The sequence below is a fragment of the Echinops telfairi genome, unplaced genomic scaffold, assembly GCF_000313985.2.
Source record: "Echinops telfairi isolate 266 unplaced genomic scaffold, ASM31398v2 ScPeMD7_5426;HRSCAF=6270, whole genome shotgun sequence".
In the NCBI taxonomy this organism is placed as follows: Eukaryota; Metazoa; Chordata; class Mammalia; order Afrosoricida; family Tenrecidae; genus Echinops; species Echinops telfairi.
The window spans coordinates 898,167-907,459 of NW_022109325.1; positions in this window are offsets into that span (position 1 = coordinate 898,167).

The window sequence follows — 9,293 nt, forward strand, 5'->3', positions numbered from 1 at the left end:
AATAGGACTCTACACATCAGTTGCCCAAGTAGCTATCTTCCAATTTTCCTGACACAGCAAATGAGTGCCTCCTATTCTTCATTAATTTATTGAAATATTTCAATTAGTATTCCTCCAATTCCTAGTGCCTTACTTAATGATATTCTTGATGTCATTCCATAGCTCATCAGTTCTTCTGTGTGGTTGGTACATAAATTTGAATACTAGTTGTATTAATTGGATTTTCTTGAGTGCGTCTAGACATAACCCTATTCCAGATAGTATTGTTCTTCCAGATAGATCCTGAAATGTCCCCCCTTTTCCCCCAAACCATTTTACTGGGAGCTAATATAGATATCATATAATTCCATTGCTCCATCACATAAAGCAGTATTGCAAAATTGCTACCACAATCAATTTCAAAGCATTATCTTCATTCTTGAAATCCTTGATATTATTAGTTCTTTACCCACCCCAACTGTACCACCCAAGAAGCCTTATTCTACTTGCTATTATATAGATTTATCAATCCTGGGTTTCATATACCGAAGAACAACAAAAAAAACACACATAACAAAAATTCAAAGGGTTACACTTAATGACAAAATACATCTGAGACAAACCCCAATAATGGTGGGGAGGAGGGAACCACACACACAGAGAAAGTGTTGAAAACAAGGTAGGGCCAAATTTGCATCAGAGGGAAGACAAAGTGGCAAAGTTTTAACCATTCAAGTCAGATTCATCATTTTGATCCCCTGTGGTCATCTCTCCTACGCCCTCTGTTTGATAACTCATTTGCTCCTGTCTATTACGGACAGAGAGAAGTCCCCGGACTGTGTAGATCTCACAAATGCAGCTTGGGCTCCCACTGTCATCAACGGTCTTTTTAAAATCAGATTCTCACAATTTAGGATCTGATACTATTCCCTGCTTCTTTTGGGGATTATATGATTCACAATTCTTTGGTGATTGATGATGGTGTGTTTCTCCCATGTGGACTTAGTTTATACTTCTCATTTGGAGACAAACCTTTAAGACCCCAGATGCTATTTTACCTAATAGCCAGACACCATCTAATTTTTTCACCCCACTTTGTTATAGCACCCATATCTTCTCTTTTCCCTTCCTCAGAGCGAGTATTGAGCAGGGCCATGATATAAGGACTAAGTGTTTTTAAATTGGACCCAGGATTTAGTGCGAGTCGAAACCCATTCCTGGATCTGTCTTTTATTCAAATCTTCCTTTGATTCCTTTTTTATGACAAATGCATTCCTCTTAATTGTTTTATTCCAATCTATGCTGCCATATGATTTTCTGATTCAAAATGTCATTATCAAAAAAGATGTTACTTTGGTAACATTTGAACATAAACTATTTGAATATAAAGTATTTAGTAATAGTAATGTGTCAAATTCCTAAATGTTACTATCATTATCTGCTAGAATGTTATGTGGCTTCTGTGTTGGAAGGTTCTGTTTTCACAAAATATATTAAAGTATTTGGAAATTGTAAACATGATCAATACTAGTCGATTTCACTTCACTAATGCCTAGAATGCCAATTTCGATGCACTCCATATCATTTTCTATAACTTCCCATTTTTTTAGATGCATACTTCCTATATTACAACTTCCAATTATTAATTGATGTTTGCAGCTGTTGCTTTTCATTTTGAGTTGTGCCCTATCAGCAGATATAGATCCCAAACCCTTTACTCCTACTGGCTTTACTCCACCCAGGTCCTTATGGTCCATTGTATTTTGGGAAAGCAGCTCTTCCTCAGTCATACCCTGAGGACCTTCTGACCCGAGGGACTCATCTTCGGGCACGATCTCAAACATCGGTCTGATCTTTTGCGTGAGGTTTTCAGAATCTGACAATGCTTTGGTTCTACCTCTAAAATGTTTCCATGTATAGTTTCTCAGAAATTAGCCTATTCCTGGACAGCCTGTTTCTTCCTTGTGGTCTGTTCTTACTCTTGAAGCTCTACTTAAATCTGTCCACTCTGGGTGAACTTATTGGCATTTGAATATAGTGACATAGTTTCCAGCATCACAGCAACACACAAGCTATCACAACACAGACAAGTTATGGGGTCATACTCTTAGACCTATCTGATCCAATTAATTTGAAAGAACCCAGGGAATCTAATATATACATGTAGATATTCTTTATATTTTTTGCCTTTTCATTAGCACTGGTTGTAGTATAAAGGGAAAAAGTGGCCCGTATTTTAATAATGAAAATAAATGAATATTCCCAAATTCTTTTAGAAATTATAAGCTAACAAAAATTAATCCTGGCACATTCACATCTCATGAACTTCAAAGAAATAAATATAAAATAAACAAAGGGAATGCAAAAAAGCTATCTCCATCAGTCTTATTTTTATATTGAGATAAGAGTTCTACTAAAAATCCATACTCACTGCCCTCAAGTCGATACTGACTCAGAACTAGCCTATGGGACAGGGCTGCACTGCCCCAGTGAGTTTCAGAGACAATAATTCACTATGGGAGTAGAAACTCCAGTGGTTTTGAACTGATGACCTTGCAGTTAGCAGCCTACCACATAACCACTATGCCATAAGGGTTCCTCAGTGTTCTACTAAGTAGGACCCAAATTATAATAATGCACCCTGATGGATTCTGCACTAAATTCTTTAAAATTAGATGAAAGAAAAATTACACCATTAAGTAATTAATTGAATACTGCTTGTTTAATCACATTTAAAAATCTCTATTTGTGAAACTGTAACATGACAGAATTATTTGAAAAGTTAATTTTCAAATTACATTTCACACAAAAACTTTCAAAACGTGGTCTAAGGATCCTAACATTAATTGGTTAAAATTTAATCTTGATGTTTAAAGATGATCACCAGTATTAGTCCAAGCATGAGCAACAGTTAAATAGATATATTTTTAAGCATGTAAATGAAATAGGTAAACACAAATTTTAATACAGCCTTACCACTTATTGTCTGCATAATCAAGGAAATGAGGTAATTTCAACATCTCTCTGAATTAGATTGAAAAAAGAATACCTAGATATTTGACACTGGGAATTAAAAAAAATAAATATAAAATACCATATCCAACAAATCCAAATCCAAAATATCCACCAAAACGGAAAACCAAACTCACTGCCATCACCCTGTGCTTTTCCAAGACTGTAACTGTTTACGAGAGTTCAAAACTCAGTCTTTCATCTGCAGAGCTGCTGTTGGTTTTAAATGCCAACCGTGTAGATCATGGGCCAGTGCATAACCACTACACCACCAGGGCTCCTATACAACATAAAGCAGGTATTAAAGAATTAAAGCTAATTAGAGAGTCCAGCACACTACTGCTCACGTATTCATGAACACTAGCATAGTTCTGAAGGTTTTTATATTATTTTTACTGTAGCTTACCAAAAACCTTGTAAAAAAATGTTTTTTACCATTTTTGAAGCTAATGTTCACACTTCCCTCAACACGCTCATCAAAAGTTCAAGTGTTGAATACCGCAAGCATTTTTTAAGATCTACATTTATAACTATAGGGAATGCAAAATATTTCTGGTATCACCTGAGACTATTCTGAAGTGAGAGCCAATTACTGGTAGCATCATTCAAGAAGATAAGGATAAGCTATCATGCTCATGATGATATTATCTATATAAACATCAGAGTCCTAGAGATGAATATAGACATGAGATTGACATTGTTAGTCATTAAGTCATTAATATAAAAGCAACACTTTTGATAGAATACCGTGTTTAAAATTATAACTACTGGACAAGTTATCATGGATTTGTGGAACCTGTACAAAAATATTAATGTTAATATTTAACTTAAAACTCATTTTATGTATCTGCTTTAGAACCACATGATCAGGTGTGATTCTAAACTAATGGGGTCATTAGTTTTATAAAAATCTGTAAATATAATGTAAAACAAGACAAGATTTTTAATTTCCTTTCTTATGTTAGCAACTTCCAAATATAAGGGATAGATAACTTCCAAATATAAGCGATAGATACAATGTGGCAAACAAGTCAGTTAGCATATTGGATATTTTAAAATATCTATTATATTTTTAAATATATACTGTCTCACAGCAAGGGCTTTTTAATTTTTCTTTCTTTCCTCTCCTTACTATGAGATTGCCTCATTAAAACAAATAAATTTTTCCAGGATCTAAAATAAAAGAATTTTCACACAACTGTTCATGTATGCAAATATATTTTTGTCTCAAAAAGCTTTGTGTGTGAATATTGATTGTCCTCAGATTTCAATTTAGATTCAAAAGAATCAAACTAGGGATTATGAGAATAACCACAGACAGAAATGCCTCCCAATTGGAGGAATTCGGAGCTTGATGACTGAACCTAAACCTTAGTGTACCAGTTTAAATTAAATTCCTGTCATTTGTGTTTCAAAACATACTGGTGAATTACAGTGACCATAAAATTCTAATATTATATATCTCCCAATATCCTATACAATCATGTGTCCTTTAGCATTATTGTAAAGTCAATTGTGGCAGATATAGTTATGTTAAAATGCAATACTGTATCATTTGATCTTGCTTTTGACCCATTTAAAATAGTTTCAGTTTTAATATGTTCTGCTTTCTTTTATATTGAGGTTTTTCCATGTTTTCTTCAGTCATTGTTATTGTTTTTGTTTGTTCATTTGTTTACTTCCTGCCTGTGTTTTGTCAAATTTTCTCTATATGAAATTGAGACTAGGTAGATCTATAAAGACAATAATTGTATTGATAATTGCCTAGGGGCATGTCATATGAGATTGGGGGCAAATGGAGAACTAACAACAATGGGTAAGAGACGAAAATGCCCTTAAATGTGTAATGAGTGCACAATGCTTCTTAACATGATTAAATTGTATACCAATCACAATATCCAACATAACCCTAAGCCAAATCCACGGCCAATTAAACTATTTTTTAATGCACTCTGTGAAGGAGGATGTTCTTTGATTTGGATGTTGTAGAAACACTGTACTTATAATCTTATAAGTACTGTCTTATAATCTTACTAATCTGGTCCTACATATTTATTATGCATCTTGAAAATGTACAGCCCCACCAAGACAGATTTATTTGTTATCGTGGTATCAACGGCATGTTCAATATTCTTCTCTGGGACTGGAATTCAAATATATTAATTCTTCTGTGATCTTCCTACGTCACTGACTAACTGCCATATGCAGATGCCATGGCTCGCATCCTGTTCATCCCTGTCCTTGGTCCTCAAGGCGACATCTCTGCTGCTTCGCTTCTAAGTGGGCTTGTGAAGCAGATCTCACCAGGGCTTGGAAATTGCTTCCATGAGCACTGCTTGTGGTGAACGCAAGCAAAATGAAATCCTTGATAAAGTCAATCTTTTGTCAGTTTTTCTCAATGAGCCCCACATTAGTTGCGAGGATTTTTGTTTTCTTTACGTTGAGGTGTAATCAATACTGAAGGCTGCAGTGTTTGCTCTTCATCATCAACTGCTTCGGGTCCTCATGCTTCAGCAGGTGTGTCAAATGCATATTATATGTAAGCCAGTAAACTGTCTTATGATCTGTTCTCTTCTTCTTTTCTTATAATCTTGATGATGGGTACTTTTTCATATAGTCTAGGTTCTCTAATTATTTACTCAGCATAAGGATTGAATAAATATGGCAAAGTGATACAAACCTGAAGCACATTTGTTCTGATTGAAACATAACTGTATAAGCTTGTTCTGTACATATAACTGTCTGTTTCATTTAGAAGTTTTACATGAGCAAAATTAAGTGTTCTAGAATTCCCAGTCTTCCTACAGTTTGTTATAATCCATACAGTGCAATATATTTGCATAGGCAGTGAAGCACAATAAATGTCTTTCTAGTATATTCTGCTTTCAGTCAAGACCCATGTATTATCAGCAATGGTGTATCCCTTGTTCTATGTACTCTTCTGAATCTAGCTTGAATTTCTGAAAGTACCTTGATGATGTGGTGCCACAGCCCCATTTCAATTATCTTCAGCAAGATTTTACTTGCATACTCTCCGATAATGTCTGTATTCTGTGGGCCACTTGCTTTGAATGGGTCTGAATATAAATGACATTCAGTTGATTGGCCCCTTGATGTTCTCCAAATTTCTTGGCAAAGACTAGCATCCAGTGCTGCCTCAAGTTGTTGAAATATTTCAGTTGGTATTCTCTTATCCTGAAGCCTTGTTTTTCACTAATGCTTTCTTGCCAGGTTGGAATTTTTCCTTCAATACAGTTGGTTCTTCACCATATGCTACCTCTTGAATTGTTGAATGGTACCTTAAATTAAATAGAGATAATGCTACAATATTCAAGAGATGTGAGATGCACAAGATTGGATACTGTGGCTTACAAAGGGAAGCATGTACTATTAAATGATAAATTATTTAGATATCAAGTACAGTGCAATGAATACATAAGCCAATCATGACTAGGATATATATATATATATATATATATGTAATGTTATTATGAAAATGCTATATGTATGTATACATATGATACCATTATAACTAGCTATCCAGTCACTATATATACTAAACATGCACTACATACATTACATGAGGAAAACTGTTGTATTCTTTATGTCCTATTCACAACACAATTATTTAATTCTATTATAGACTTATGGGACTATGGACATATAAGTAGTTAGAATTTTTCTGAAAAGACCATATGTGGCACATAGCTATATTTAAACAAATAAATGTCTGAAAACTTAGTCTACATAAGAAAACTTGCTGAGTATTATATTTCATGTGTTTGTTTCTTAATATTTTAATGTTCTAATTTTTCTCTAATTTTAACATCCATACTTAATGAAGAACAAGGATTCTCAGCCTCAACAGTATTGATGTTTTGGTTAGACAATTTTTTTATACCGTTGGAAGCTGTCCAGTATATCACAGCTTGTTTAGCAACCTCCCTATATTCTTTATCCACGAGAAACCAGTATTGAGTCAAATCTATATTCTAAATCAAATATTTTACTTCAGTTAAACAGGATTTTTTTTATTATTCATGAGCTTAAAACGTTCTGATCCCAACTAATTGCCAGAGGTTTTGTTTTATTTTTCTCTCTCATCCAGACTGAAATTTTTCTAGTTTATCCAAAGAACAGACTATAGTAAATCCATTAAATTTGGTTAAATGAATGAGACTTGAACTTCTCTAATTTTTATTTTTAGAGGTCTCATGACTGCAGGGGGATGGAGGGTGAATGAGTCTTCTGGGAAGTTACCTTTTCAATGTTCACTCAGAAGCTTTTCATCACCATGGAAACATGTATTCTTGGAGTAAAAGTTATTTAAGTCTATGTAGTCACATCCTCCATACTCCGAAGTGGTTCCCTTCTATATAAGGGACCATTTCTCCAATTTGCAAATCATTTCTTATGTCATACAACAATCAAATATTGTCTAATTCTTTTGAATACTGCATGAATTTTTTAACACCAGTAGCAATACTTCTTGACGTTGTGTCACATAGAAATGTATCCAGACACTGTAAAAGTTCCTTAGGTTATGAAATAAACAAATAAAAACATCCATTTGGAACTACTGCTGTATTGTTAGAAGCCTTGGTGATTAAGTACTTAATTGCCCATCAAAGGTCATTGGCTCAACCCAACAACTTCTGTGTGAAAAAGAATGTGATAGTCAGCTTCACATTCAAAATTCAAATAACAAACTAGGAAATATGGGGCATATTCCTTCCCTGTCATAAGGGTTATTATGAGTCATAATTGACTGGGCAGAAATGAATTTGATGTAAATTTATTGGGAGAAACAAGTTAATCCAAATAACTGACAAATTCTGACCAAATTTCAAATTGGTGATTTTCAAGTGACTATTCAGAAATATTCATATATTCAATAAATATGTCCATCCAGTTTTTGGTGGCTATCTTAGGATGAATTTTCTAGAGCAGCAAAACCAGCAAAGAGCTTACATAAATATATTTTATGGAGATTGATTTCAAGAACATGGCTCACACAATTGTGGCGTTTGGAAAGTCTCAAGTGCATGCATCAGGCATCATATTGGAGGATTCTCCTAACTCACATGGTTTTAAGGGCTAACCAACAAACAAACAAAAAAGTCTGCAAGTCAGACATCAGCTGCTGCCTCATGGGGTTGTAGAAACAAATTAATGCTAAAATCTGCAGTCCACATAGGATGCTTGCTTATGTCCCAGAAATCAGCAGTCAAAGTTGAGAAGTCAGATACAAGATCTAGAGATAGCAAGTTTTGTGAAAACACCCATATATAAAGATTTAGACCATACCTCCAAAGATACACCCTTTTAAATGACTGAATATTCCCAATATATCACTAAATCAAAGATAATCATATCTTATCCACTGAAAATTGTGACTAAGTTGACAATTCATGTTAACCATCATGTTCAGATACTGGGTTTATGGGTAATATGTGATTTAGAATTATCCAGATAAACATAAATATATAGTGTCAGATTGGACTCAATAGCTGTGATTTTGAATTTTTAGGGACAAATTTTATTGCCTTTAAATTCATTTTCCCTTAACTTTTAAAGCACCCTTTTATGTATAAAATGTCATTAAAAGAAATCATAAAAATGCATACATGTATGCATAAAATGCCAATAAAAGATAACATTAAAATATATACTTTTTAAAAATCAATATGAGACAAAAATACATTAGTAAGCATTGATACTAGCCTTTTAGTCTATAACTAAATAACTAAAGGTCCTGAGAATTTAATCATGTCAGTGCAGTATTTTTTATATTATTAACAGAAAAACCAGTATGTTTAATTTTTTTTATTAGAAAACAACTATAAGTAAAGGAGCCAAATCTGGCTCAGGTAAATGTCTTATGATTTTTTTTTTTGTTAAAACTCAAACAGAATAGCTCTTGTTTGATGAAAAATGCATTAGAAAAATCAACAGGAGCACTGCCATCGTGGAGAAGGAAATCTCTGGTGACGCTTTCCTTGGTATTCTGCTCAAACTTCACCTAATTATCTCCAAACTCTCTCATAAAAACAGATCTCACTACTCTTTGAGCCTCCAAAATGTTATCAAACAAAACGCTTTGGGTATCCCTAAAAAACGATTGGTATGAGTTTTGTTACTGTTTGGTCCATTTTTTGTTTTAACTGTATCCGTCACACAACTCAATAGTGATTGCTTTGATACTTTTTGCCTTTAGAATTACATTGGAAAAGTCACATGTCATGTTCTGTTACAGTCTTCTAAGAAATGCTTTTCTGGGGTCTTATTTAAATTACTCACTG